At 37.6% G+C, this 13,771-nt stretch overlaps 1 protein-coding gene across 1 annotated transcript in view; it reads right to left on the reverse strand.

Annotated features, from left to right (window-relative positions):
* The window catches only part of foi (solute carrier family 39 fear-of-intimacy), a 174,035-nt gene that overhangs the window by 85,154 nt on the left and 75,110 nt on the right, over positions 1 to 13,771 (reverse strand). The window contains exon 3 of the mRNA XM_076132446.1: positions 6,374 to 6,392. The gene's annotated coding sequence lies outside the window, so the exon portion shown is untranslated. The remainder of the gene's footprint in view (positions 1 to 6,373; positions 6,393 to 13,771) is intronic.

A 13,771-nucleotide genomic window follows, 5' to 3' on the forward strand; every position in this document is an offset into this window, starting at 1 on the left:
TTGTATAAAAAGATAAGCACTTCCAACCACCAAATATTGTCGCTCAAAACAGATAAACAAATGATTTAAACAACATATGTCAGAATTAATCAAAACTATTAAAAAAACAATTAATTCGACATATTTCAGATAAAATACCGCCATTTTTGTTTAACTGTCACAATGACAGGACATTTCGCGCGCTTTTCACAACACGCAACCATAGATAAAGGGTTTATTTTTAAAGGCACAGATCAGGGGTTGGAAATCCAAGCGATTAATTTTAATTCTTTCATTCATATTCGTGTCACATAGTTTTAAGAGCGGAAGTTGTTTTTTGGTGGCCATAATGTTTGCTACATCCGGTTGGGAATTAATAATAGAAAATTGTTTCTTTTTTTGTAGAGATGGGTTAGGGCTGTGGGTGTAATCGGATTATGTTGCGTAATTGTGGTTTTATGAATGTTTGTTAGTTTGCTAATATATTTGTGATCATGCCTTATTATGTTAAAAGTTTTTTTGGCTAAGGAGAAGCTTGTGGCATAGTAACAACGCTAAGCTACGCATGCCGAGGTCGTTTTGTGGATGGGTGACCATCTTATACACATCGAAGTTCTCCATGTTTTGGAAGGCACGTTAAATTGTGGGTCCCGGCTGCCATTTTCGAAGATCTTTGGCGGTCGTTAACAGTAGTCAGAAGCTCGAAAGTCTGACAACCAGTCTTACCGAAGGGTATCGTGTTATAACCCAGGTAACTGGGTTGTGAAGGTCAGATAGGCTCTATGTAAAATACTGGTATTCAGTTGCATCCGGTGAGACTGGAAGCCGACTCCAACATAGTTGGAAGAAAGGCTAGGCAGATGACAAGTATACGAGAAAAACACAGCGAAATTTTGTTATGAACTAAGTTATAAATAATGATTTAATTTTGCAGTTTTAAAAACTAGCCGCACCTATTTTATATAAGTGACAGCCCTAACACACAAGAACAGTAGTAGAGCATAGACAAAACGGTATATTTTTTATAAATAAGCGATTACTACAATTGCTGTGCGTTTGTTATGAATTATTTAAACAACAACAAAATATTTTGGCCGCCATTATATTGTTTAGATAAATGTTTCTATTATATAAATTATGCTTGTTTTTTGTATGTAAATAGGTTATTTAAGTGATTTTAAGTATATAAGACTACTAGTTTTTGACCGTGGTTTCAACCGCGTTGATTATTTTTGTTTAAAATACAGTTAATTTCCGTATGTGGGTAAGTTTCGACACTTTTTAAACAGTGAAAAAAGGAGGTCATGTTTCAGTTTAACAAGTATTATCGAAATAAGTTCCGCTGTTTCGGCCTAAAAAAATAAATAAGATACTTTTGCATTTATAATATTCAGAACTTTTCTGTCTACGAGAAATTCGTGAAAATTATGCATAGGTTATAAACTATCTCTGAACTTAATTTCATTAAAATCCACTAAGTAGTTTTGGCGTGAAAGCGTAACAAACATATGTACATACATACAAACTTTCACATTTATAATATTAGCAGAGGTTAAGTAAATATGTATGTTTTTGTGTATTTAATAAATACATAAGCAGTTTGTTTATAGTTTGTGTGGTTATAAATAAGTGGGTAGTATTTTAGTAATAACTATTGTGTTTTAGGGTAAAATTATTTATGTAATTATGTTAAATAGCCCTAAAAGATATAGCGTGGCGACCTGGATGTTTGAAAATCTGGAATTAAAAAGCAGAAAATAAGACGAATATGAGAGTTATATGTATATTGTGTTGAATTTTATCCATGCTGATATAATTGCGAAAATAATTGATTTTACTCATTTATATAAAAAAAACATTCACTAAAAGATTAGGCGCCTAAGCTTAGGCGCCTAAGCTTAGGCGCCTAAGCTTAGGCGCCTATAGCCAGTTGCGCTCACCGGCCGGTAAACGGTCTGTGGGTTAAGCAACCCTTGGCGCGGTCACTCCATAGATAGGTGACCGCATGTGGTATTTGAGCTGGGCGTCTCCGTGCTTCGGAGGGCACGTTAAAAGTCGGACCCGGTTGTTATCCACTACGATAACAGTCGTTAAGCCATGTCAAAGGCCCTCGGGCGGCTTGAACAACTTTGACACTAGGTTGACCACTAACCATACGATAAGAAGAAGAAGCTTTCGACTATGTTACGAAAGCGATCGAGTGAGCGAACTCGAGGCAACACGCCAATGACTTTTCAAATTGATGTGAGTATTTGAAATAATAATTAGTTACTTGTTATAACGGTGAAGGAAAACATCGTGATGAAAGATGCCTTCTATAATATAGATTTAAAAAGGATGCGACAACTTGCATTGGGTTATAGAGTGGCAGACTCAAGGCCTAGTCCCTCCCTCATAGGAATATCACTATTATCCAGAATTTTATACATCAAAAGATAGTTATAAGTATTTGTAAGTATTTTTTGTTGATCCCAAAATAATAATAGTCAAGATCACGCACGTAATCACGCCTAAATTCACAAAACACTGTCAATTACATCTCAAAGCTCTTCACAGCTTTCGCACAAAAGTTGCATTAAACTTATTTCCGCCATTTTAACTTTACATTCAAGTAACAAGCTTACAAGATCAGCCAAAAGTTAAACCTATATAATCTGTGAACAAAAAAAAAAATTTACAAAAGTACCAACAAACAAAATTTGCACAAAAAGGAACAGACTTTTGGACTGAACCGTCGGCAACTCAAAGTACAACCCCTGGGGCGTAGAATGCTTATTTCCAAAATATTTTGACTTTTACAATCCCTTTTGAGGTTACTCTGACGTATGATCCGATATTTTTTCTTTTGCAATCGGCACACGCAAAGATATCCAGCCAACATCTTTTACTGCCAAAAATTTTTTTTAAATTCAAAATGCAACCTTATTTTTATGGCAATAAGTAAACCTAACCTTGAATTTTGACATTGACAGCTGTCAAATATGTTTTGTATTGTGTTATATTGTTGTATTAGTGGTGTATTTTGTATGAATGTGACAGTTATTGGTCGCGGTACGTGTTTGTGCGCGGGTGGGCAACCTAGGTGGTTAATTGAAGGTGAGAGCATTGTGAAAGGTTGATTTTTACTTGATATATGTGTTCGAAAGTCGTCACTTTGGGACGATTGTGTGCAATTCTTTTTTGGACCGTTAGATTTTGTAGCTGTTTTTTTGGAAGAGAGGATGAGTTCGTTTTGCAATATTTAACAATAATTAGAGAGTTTTAGACATAATCTTGGAGTATAATTTGGAATATGTATTAACGTATATAGAGCGAGTGGGGGAAACAGCTGCTGCGTATAGGTCTCGGGTTCGAATCCCAGGTTGACACAAAAAGTTGTTCATGAGAATTTCTATTGCTTTTAGAGTATCGAAGGAGGAGTCTGTGGATCATGCAAATATTAGTAACCGCAAAAACACATACATACGAAAAATCACGCCTTTTTTCCGATAGAGGACGAGAACGCCACTTCTTACAAACTTCCCTTGCCTCATTCACATCCATACATCTTGTCATACAGAACCTCTGGTCACGAGTACTAAGCATCTGACTATTTACAAGACATTATGTAAGCATGCGACAAAACTTGGTGTAAAACTTAACATATCCTATTGTTATCATAGACCATTACACCATTTGCGGCAAAACACACAAGACGTTGACTTTCGTACACACGACTATAACAAAAAAAATCATGATTTTGTACAGCTGTTGTCATTGTACAAAACCTTCAAGTACATCCACACGCCACACTGACAAAAGACCATGTTTTCACTCCAAATAACAGCAGACGTCGTGTAATCACATTACAATCGCCATTTTTATAACACGTGGACACAATACAAACAACAACACCCTGGCAGGAAACGGTTGACCACCACAATGCCTTTACCATGCGGCTTTCTTAAAAAAAAACCCGTGTAATTTATGGTCAAGACTGACAGCTGTCATTTTTCCCGCGCGCGGGAAACGTCAAAGACGTTTTTCTCTTTGTAGTGCGATTGTTAGAATAATTGGTAGATAGGAATGTATAAGGGTTGCTAATTTAAAACTAAGCTTTGTTTGTTAAAGGCAAATAATTGCCTGTTTTTCTTTGAAGTCTGTTATACATAGAGCTTTTATATGATTAATTAGAAGCTTTACAGAAAATGACGTTTAAAACTCTTGCCTAGCTAACGAGGAGGTAAAACATGGTAAGCTTTTTATAATAATTATTGTCCTGCGAACCGATATTTGGCAACGGCGGTCAGTTTCATTGAAACCCAACTGTGCAGGACTTTCTTTATAGTGTCGTGTGTGCACAATACACAGGTACACTCTCTATTCCTTCACTCTCATAGTCCGGTGGGACGGATAACCGACACGACCAGAGGTCAGGCGCAGGACTTTCTCTTACTCTCCGAGACACGAAGATCTACAAGTTAAGCTTTCTAACATTAAAAAGTCAAGGAGAATTTCTAGACAGGCCAAACACGGGATTCAAACCTCAGACCTCTTTACAGCAGTCGCCTACCAAAGCACGAAAATCTACAAGGTCAACTTCCGAACTCCAGGCAGTCAGGGAATATTTCTAGATATGCTTTACCTGGGATTCAAACCCGAGACCTCTGTATATTAGGTCGGGGAAAAAGTCTCTTCGCATTATAGTATGTATGAACTTGTAATAAAATCTCTTTGGCTTCAAGAATCACAAATGAGTACACGGTTCATTAGGTTTCTTTCAGTGAGCTCGTGAGGTACCCAAATATCGAGCTTTTTTGTGTAGAGAAAAGATTTTATTACAAGTATATACATACTATAATGCGAAAAGACTTTTTCCCCGACCTAATATAACAGTCGTATTCACAACCAACAACGCAGCAGAAACTAGAATAATGCCTTCCAAAACTAAGAAAAAATCACACTTAATTAAAAAACTACTGAAAAGAATACACTCCTAATGAAACCCGGTTCTTAATTAACCATGCACAAACTTTAAAGTACCCCATCCCTATTCAAAACAATATGGCCGAAAAAAAGAACATTTGACATCAGCTGTCAACCGCAATACTGACCAACAGACTATGAACAAAATACACAACTTTGTATTGTTTAAAAACAATTATAAGAACCACGCCCATAGCCAGTTGCGCTCACCGGTCGGTAAACGATCTGTGGGTTAAGCAACCCTTAGCGCGGTCATTCCATAGATGGGTGATCGAAGTATTTAAGCTGGGCGTCTCCGTGCTTCGGAGGGCACGTAAAAAGTCGGTCCCGGCTGTTGACTACTAAGATAACAGTCGTTAAGCCATGTCAAATTAAGGCCTCTCGGGCAGCTTGAACAACTTTGACACTAGGTTAACCACTAACCATACGACAAACAAGTATAGAAAGAACTCTAGTTCCTTTACAATGCTTTACAAACTCTGTCTAAACGAATTGGGTAGATCAACCAATGTAAGATGACCTCTCTTATCTTAAAATATCAAGTAAAATATAGTTCATGATTTTCTGGCCATTTCTATATGATTTTGATGATTTTCTTAGTTTGTTCTGTGGATGGGTGACCATTATAATACTTATCAAGTTCCTCCATGTTTCGGAACGCACGTTAAATTGAGTACCGGTTCATTTTCAAAGATTTTTGTCAGTCGTAAACAGTAGTCAGAAGCTTGAAAGTCTGACAAACAGTCTTGCTTAGTATCGTGTAATAACCCAGGTAACTGTGTTGTGGAGGTCAGATAGACAGTCGCTCCATGTAAAATACTAGTATTCAGCTGCATCCGGTGAGACTGGAAGCCGACTCCAACATAGTTGGAAGAAAGGCTGTTTATTTAAAGAGCATCGCGTGCTCTCTTCATATTATTCAAGTAAAGAGCTTTTTTTCCAGCCGCCATTTGTTCGAAATACAAAAGATGAACGCACTGACTGATTGTTTAAATTTCAAAGACTACTGGTGTTACCTTTTTAAAAAAAATGGTTTATTGTTTATTATTGCGGTTTGTGAGGTTTTATTTGTTTTGTTAAAATGTTAAGTTGGACTTGTAATGCTACTTGTAGTGAGACTAATTTAAAGATTGTTTTTGTTTGAAATTACCTGTGGTTATTTATAATAGGGTGGAAAAAATATACATAGACTTGAGTAAGTTAACTTATGATTGAGTTTTGTAGAAGTCGACCGTTTAGTGCGCGTTTTATCCAAAACTACTGACCCCCGGTTTCTGAGGTACATTTAGCAGTAGTTAATTTAATAGCATTTAAGCTCATATAAACATGACAGTTGGAATAGGCAAACTACCACTAAATGTGCCACAGAAATCAGGGGTAATCAATTTGCAAAAATTTAAATGAAGAATATGCAAAAATACGTTCTTACCTATGTTTTCACTGAACGCCTGAAACAATAAAAAAAAATACATTTAATTTCATACTCATAAAAATACACTCTCAACGCTGCGGGAACACACTAGGCTATACTCAAGCTTAAATTTTTTTTCCCAACCTGGGAGTCAAACTTGAAACTTACTCCCTAGCAGTACAGATTACCTTTAAGGCGTTTACATTATATGAGGCGCCCATAGCCAGTTGCGCTCACCGGACGGTAAACGATCTGTGGGTTAAGCAACCCTTGGCGCGGTCACTCCATAGATGGGTGACCGCATAGTGGTATTTGAACTGTGCGTCTCCGTGCTTCGGAGGGCACGTTAAAAGTCAGTCCCGGTTGTTATCTACTACGATAACAGCCATGTCAAAGGCCTTCGGGCTTGAACAACTTTGACACTAGGTTGACCACTAACCATACGATAAGAAGAAGAAGATCATAACTATTCTAACAAAGCATTTCTTCCCAAGCTGGGAACAAAACCTGAACTTTCCTCCCCATTTAAATAAATAAATAAATATCATTGAACAACTCACACACGGTCATTTGATTCCAAACTAAGCATATGATAACCAAATAACTAATAAACATACTTATATACTTCTAAATACAAACTTATATAGATAAATTGATATCTAGGCTCAGAACAAATACTCGTGCTCATCACACAAAGATTTGTCCCGGGTGGGATTCGAACCCACCACACGCGGCGCTACGGTTGTTGCGGCGAGGTGACCGCTTAAATTACTGCGCCACACGTGCAGTTAATTATTTCTTCCCAACCTGGGAGTCAAACCAAGGCTTATTACGCATCTCATTTGACAACTAGTGTACGTCGAATTGATGGTCACTATTCAGTACATTGCTGCTTTGACATACCGTGTTAATCACTTCATTCTAAGGAAGAAAGCAATGTATAGCATAGTGGCTTTCAAATAATTGTCAACTGAGATTCGTGATAGCCTCCCTGAACTTTCCTCCCCATTTAAATAGTTAATAATGTACTGCTAAGACGTGTACATCATAACTAAACCTAATAATGTTCATTTAATCCAATAACAAATTTTCCAGTAGCCATATCTAAGGGGTAGCTACCCTCTCACACCCAGCAATAAAACAATTATTGTGAAGAGTAAACAGATGAACCGCACCCTGTAGATATCTGTCTGTAGGGGATGAATCTAGGGGTGCTAGTAAAGAGACAGTTACATTTTTTCTAAATCGCCATCTCACACTTTCTCTCTCAGACAAATTTCTCTAGTTTTTCCAAAAGTAATTTGAGGCGCTCATAGCCAGTTACGCTCACCGGTCGGTAATCTGTAGGTTAAGCAAACCTTGGCGCGGTCATTCCATAGATGGGTGACCGCATAGTGGTATCCGAGCTGGGCGTCTCCGGGCTTGGGATGGCACGTAAAAAGTCGGTCCCGGTTGTTGTCAATTAAGATAACAGTCGTTAAGCCACGTCAAAGGCCTTCGGGCTTGAACAACTTTGACATTAGGTTGACCACTAACCATACGACAAGAAGAAGAATAAGAAGCGTCTTGGAATAAATAAAATACCTTGTCATTACCTTTTTTCGGGGAATAAGTCCCCATCCCGCACTTGGTGGCTTCAAGGCTTAACCTCTCTTTCATTCTGGGACCCTTACCCAGTAGTAAGACAGTTATAAGTAAGTTTTTATACTTTTTATTTTTATGATTCATCGTAATCGGTTCAGAAGTATTTGCGTGAAAGAGTAACAAACATACATACATAAATTCACACAAACTTTCGCATTTATAATATTAATAGGATTTTTTTATGACAATTTTTCCTCTTTAGTATTGTGTCAACCCTACCCCAAGAGGGGATGTTAACACCCTCTCGGCTACTCACAGGGATTGTATCCAATATTTATTAATAACAATTATTTATTATTTAATAATTGAGTTTATCTGCGAAAAACGGGGGAAAATTCTATTATGTACTAATTGACCGGTGTCGCTTGCGTGCAAAGTATTATCCCCTATCGGTAAGGTAAGCGATCTGCGGGTTAAGCAATCCTAGGCGCGGTCATTCCATAGATGGGTGATCGCATAGTGGTATTTGAACAGGGTGTCTCCGTGCTTCGGTGGGCACGTAAAAAGTCGGTCCATATTGTTGTCAAATAAGATAACAGTCGTTAAGACACGTCAAAGGCCTTCGGGTGGCTTGAACAACTTTGACACTAGGTTGACCACTAACTATACGATAAGAAGAAGAAGACTGATTAGGGGTTTAGTTTCAGGAAGTCAGACAGATAAAGAGGTTTTAAGGTACATTACATCAAACATACATAGCTAAAGTAGCATCCAAACTGAGGATAGATACTTGTATTTATCACAAAAAAAAATGTCCCTGTTGGGGTTCGAACCCGGCACACGACGCACGACGATATTGTAGTAAGGACAACAACAGCTGCACCAAACATACAGTCAAAAATTACCACCCATCCATATTTTCACCGCGGGGACGTTGCTTACCTTTCATCCCCTAAATTGTAAGCAAAGAGCTTTTATATCAATATCCATCTCCATATTTTCATAAACCTCAAAATCATCCTTCTAGGCGCACCCTCGTAAACAGTAGGTACAAATAAACATCCCTTAACGGTAACTGTTTACGAATACACCCCCTGACACCACGTGTAATGGATTTCGAGGGGGTTGAATTAAGGGAGGAGAGGTAGCGGATATAAGGGAGTTCTTTAAGTTAAAATAAATATCATTGGACAACTCACACACAGTCATTTGATTCCAAACTAAGCAGAGCTTGTACTATGGTAATCATATGCAAAGATTTGTCCCGGGTGGGATTCGAACCCACCACACGCGGCGCTACAGTTGTTGCGGCGAGTTATAATATAATATTTTCCGAGATTTTCTTTTCCTTGTAAGAACATCGTGATTCTTGAAGGTATGCAAAGGCACTTGGCCAGCGTGGTGGACTTGAGGTGTAACCCTTCCCTTATTACGGGAGAAGACCCTTAAAAAAATGTCCAAAAGTCCTTAAAAAAAAACATTTTTTTTAACCCATTTCTGTCCCACTGCATGGCAATGGTCTCCTCCCAAACAAGGGAGGGGTTAGGCCTTGAGTCCACCACGCTGGCCAATTGCGGGTTCGGGACTTTGCATGCCCAATAAATGTAATAAACAAATTTTCAGGCATGCAAGGTTGCATCACGATGTTTTTCTTCACCGTTGAAACAAATGATAACTATTTCTAATACCCACATAAGTTGGAAAAGTCATTGGTGTGTTGCCTCGGGTTCGAACTTGCAACCACTTGCGTGGGAGATGCCAACTTATACCACTCGGCTATCACTGCTTGAGGCTTTTTAATATTATTTAATAATTTTAAATTATCGCTATACTCTTATACCTTAACCCACAGTCCTCCTATAAGGTGTGTTCCGTTTGTTAATATCACAGGGTGTTCACGCACTGAATACTAACACAATCCGGGCCCGCTACAGATTGCGGGCCGCGGTTTGTTACATCTACAAAGTGGATGAATGACTTGGATTTTATTGATATTATTCTAAATTGTTTTAGACGGGGCTTATATTGTTTGATGATACATATGTCTATTGCGTATTGTTTATGCTGTGGTCGTGGGTTCGATTCCCATATATGTAATGTAGGTAAATATTTTTTCATACATACATAAAATCATGTCTTCTTCCCATAGGTATAGGCAGACATTTATGTAATCGATATTTAGTTTGACGGTCCCCATGGCGCAGTGGTTAAAGTGGCCCCGTCACTACACTCACTACTAATCGTCAAAAGATCGTAGGGTCGATTTCTGCATAGAAAAAACTAGCTGACCCGCGCAACTTCGCTTGCGTCACATAAGAGAATCATAATTTTCCCCATTTTTGTAACTATTTTCACTGGTGCTCTGCTCTTATTGGTCGTAGCGTGATGATATATAGCCTATAGCCTTCCTCAATAAATGGGCTATATAACGTTCAAACGAACAAACAAACAAACTCTTCAGCTTTATAATATTAGTATAGATATTATTTACTTATGCGATCCGTAAAGAGTTTTTTCGAATATGATTGTTCAATGTGAGAGTAATTTTTAAAACAAACTGCTGTAGAAGTAAGTTTATAAATTAACCGGTAATTAAAGACTGACGCATACCTACTACTTACATGCGTACAACTATTTACCGAATTGTATATTTAAGCAGCTCCTTCTTTTCTTAAGTCGGTTAAACACCGTTACACGTAGACAATCTATACTAATATTATAAAGCTGAAGAGTTTATTTGTTTGTTTGAACGCGCTAATCTCAGGAACTACTGGCCCGATTTGAAAAATTCTCTCAGTGTTAGATAGCCCATTTACTGAGGAAGGACATAGGCTATATATCATCACGCTACGACCAAAAGGATCAGAGTACCAGTAATTAATGTTACAAAAACGGGGAAAAATTTCACCCGTTCTCTCTTATTGGACGCAAGCGAAGTTGCGCGGGTCAGCTAGTAACAAATACTTATAGCTTAATTTACCCTTTTTTATATATCTCTCACTACAATACAATTAATATTCTCAAAGCATACAGTTACGGAGAATTCTCAACAAAAAGCATCAAACGGGAATCGAACTCGCCTAGTGCTAATTACCAATTACTTATAAACACCAACTGAAATATCTGGCCGCCATTTTGTGCTATAAATACACACATCGCTTCATTAACTATAATTATTTGTAATTAAAAAGGTTTTATATGCATTTTTAAAATGGCGACATTACACTTCATAAAAATAGAATTAAAAGGTAAATACAATTTATTTATGAGCATTATTGTTTACTAGTTGTCCCCCGCGGCTTCGCTCATATATTTTATTGCCTATTTTAGCCACCTAGCCGCTGCTATTGAAAAGTCGTTTACAATTTAATGCTAAATATAAATTAGTTAATTTTTGCTTTTCTAATGCAATTAAAAAATATTTGAATCTATACTAATATTATTAAGCTGAAGAGTTTGTTTGTTTGTTTATTTGAACGCGCTAATCTCAGGAACTACGGGTCCGATTTGAAAAATTCTTACGGTTATATATCATCGCGCTACGACCAATAGGAGCAGAAAACCAGTACAAAAACGGGGAAAATTTTGACCAATGTCTCATGTGACGCAAGCGAAGTTGCGCGGGTCAGCTAGTTTTATTATAATTTTATTGTAAAACACTACCAATTTCGCCACAGTACCAGAAACCTTTGAAAACATAATCTCTACCATTATATATTACAACCTAAACGCAAAAATAACTTCGAAAGCATCCAACTAACATCTTGTCATATGAAATAAATCCGCCATATTGTCTGCGACATATGTTCCAAACGTTCCCGCGCTTTGTCTATGCTCACACTTTTTTTATTTGTCGATGGTTATTGAATGTATCCGCTGACTGGATTATGGCTGGTGATATTGTAGTTTTTATTGGCAAAAGGCAAAAGTTTTGGGTGCCAATGTAATAAAATGGAATTTGGTTTTTATTATATACTAGCTGACCCGCGCAACTTCGCTTGCGTCACATAAGAGAAATGAGTCTAAATTTTCCCCGTTTTTGTAACATTTTTTACCGGTACTCTGCTCCTATTGGTCGTAGCGTGATGATATATAGCCTATAACCTTCCTCGATAAATAGACTATCTAACACTGAGAGAATTTTTGAAATCGGAGTAGTAGTTCCTGAGATTAGCGCGTTCAAACAAACAAACAAACTCTTCAGCTTTATAATATTAAGTATAGATTTTTGCTTGTACCTTTATGTGCGTCGTATGTACTTCTTATTTACTTATTTGACTGCCTCTTTGATAGTGAATGCGACTGCTGCGTACAGGTCTTGGGTTCGAATATGCTAGATCACGATGTTTTCCTTCACCGTTCGAACAAGTGATAATTATTTCTAATACACACATAACTTCGAAAAGTCATTGGTGTGTTGCCTCGGGTTCGAACTATCTTAGACCACTCGGCTATCACTGCTTTATTCTCACCAATTACCCGTCATCAGTTTATCCTTTCTTCCAAACGATGTTGGAGTCGACTTCTAGCCTCTCCGGATGCAGCTGAATACCAGTATTTTACATGTGTGTTTGTACAGTTACCTGGGTTATAACACGACACCCTTCGGTAAGACTGGTTGTCAGACTTTCAAGCTTCTGACTATTAACGACTGTCAAAGATCTTTGAAAATGACATAATTTTGCGTGCTTTTCGAAACATGGAGGAAATCGATATGTATAATAAGGTCACCCATCCACAGAACAACCTTGGCAAGGGTAGCTTAACCTCAGATATCTATCCGCTCGGCTGTTGTTAATCAAGCCACGAGCTCCACGATAAATAAATACTAACAAAACTATATCATTAAAACAGTGTCAGAACAAGAAAAATAACACAATGGCATACGAGATAAACACAATAAACGGTCGACTTTAATTGAAAACACGTTGTACACTTGCGACAAAAAAATCGCAAACACACAAAGAAACGATGCAGTGCTCACACAAATTGCGGCGACGATTTACATAGTAAATGTGACAAGAAACCGCGGCCGCGTTTGTAAGGCCATTGTGTGCCCTTAGGGGCCTTTTAGGGGCCCGTGGGGACATAGGGGCCCTTTGGTTGATCATTTGTTATGTTGTGGTTAAGGGTGAGTTGCATGTATTTTTGTAAATGGAAAGTTTTGAAAGGTTGTTTTACGAAATACTTTTGTTTATTTTTTGGTCGAATGAAGACAAATTTGTGGTTTTATTTTTATATTCTGGGTTATATAATAGACTAGATTTCCGCCCTCGGCTTTGGCCGTGTGGAATTTCACTTCCTTCGGAGGAATTTCCAAAAATCGTCTCTTAGTGCTCCTCTACTCTTTCTAAGGAATCTTCATAGCAAATGTCAAGTTTGTACGCTCAGTAGTTTCGGCTGTGCGTTGTCCATCAGTCAGTCAGTAACGGAAGAGTTTTATACAGGGTGTCCCATAACTCAACGATAATCCGAGACAGGATGAAAGGCCAAGTCATACCGGTTCTAGGAAAAATAAAAAAAAAATTCCATATCACTTAGTTCAGCAATAATAGACACTTTTCAAAAAAGTTGAAATTTCACACCCTTGGTCGCATTTTCAAGTCCTGTGATCACCAATGTCACAATTTCGCTGTGTTTTTTTGAATTTCGTGATCTTCATTAAATATGCTATTAATCGTAAAACAATTTAATGCACAAAACATTGTTAATTTAATAAAAAAAGTTAAGTTTTAGTGAGTCATGGTTCACAAAAATATCGTTAGTTAACTTTGACGCTTCATATTGAAAAAAAAATGTACTACACTACCCTTGGCAAGTTATTTCAAAAGT

The sequence above is a fragment of the Anticarsia gemmatalis genome, chromosome 27 (genome assembly GCF_050436995.1).
Source record: "Anticarsia gemmatalis isolate Benzon Research Colony breed Stoneville strain chromosome 27, ilAntGemm2 primary, whole genome shotgun sequence".
Lineage (NCBI taxonomy): Eukaryota > Metazoa > Arthropoda > Insecta > Lepidoptera > Erebidae > Anticarsia > Anticarsia gemmatalis.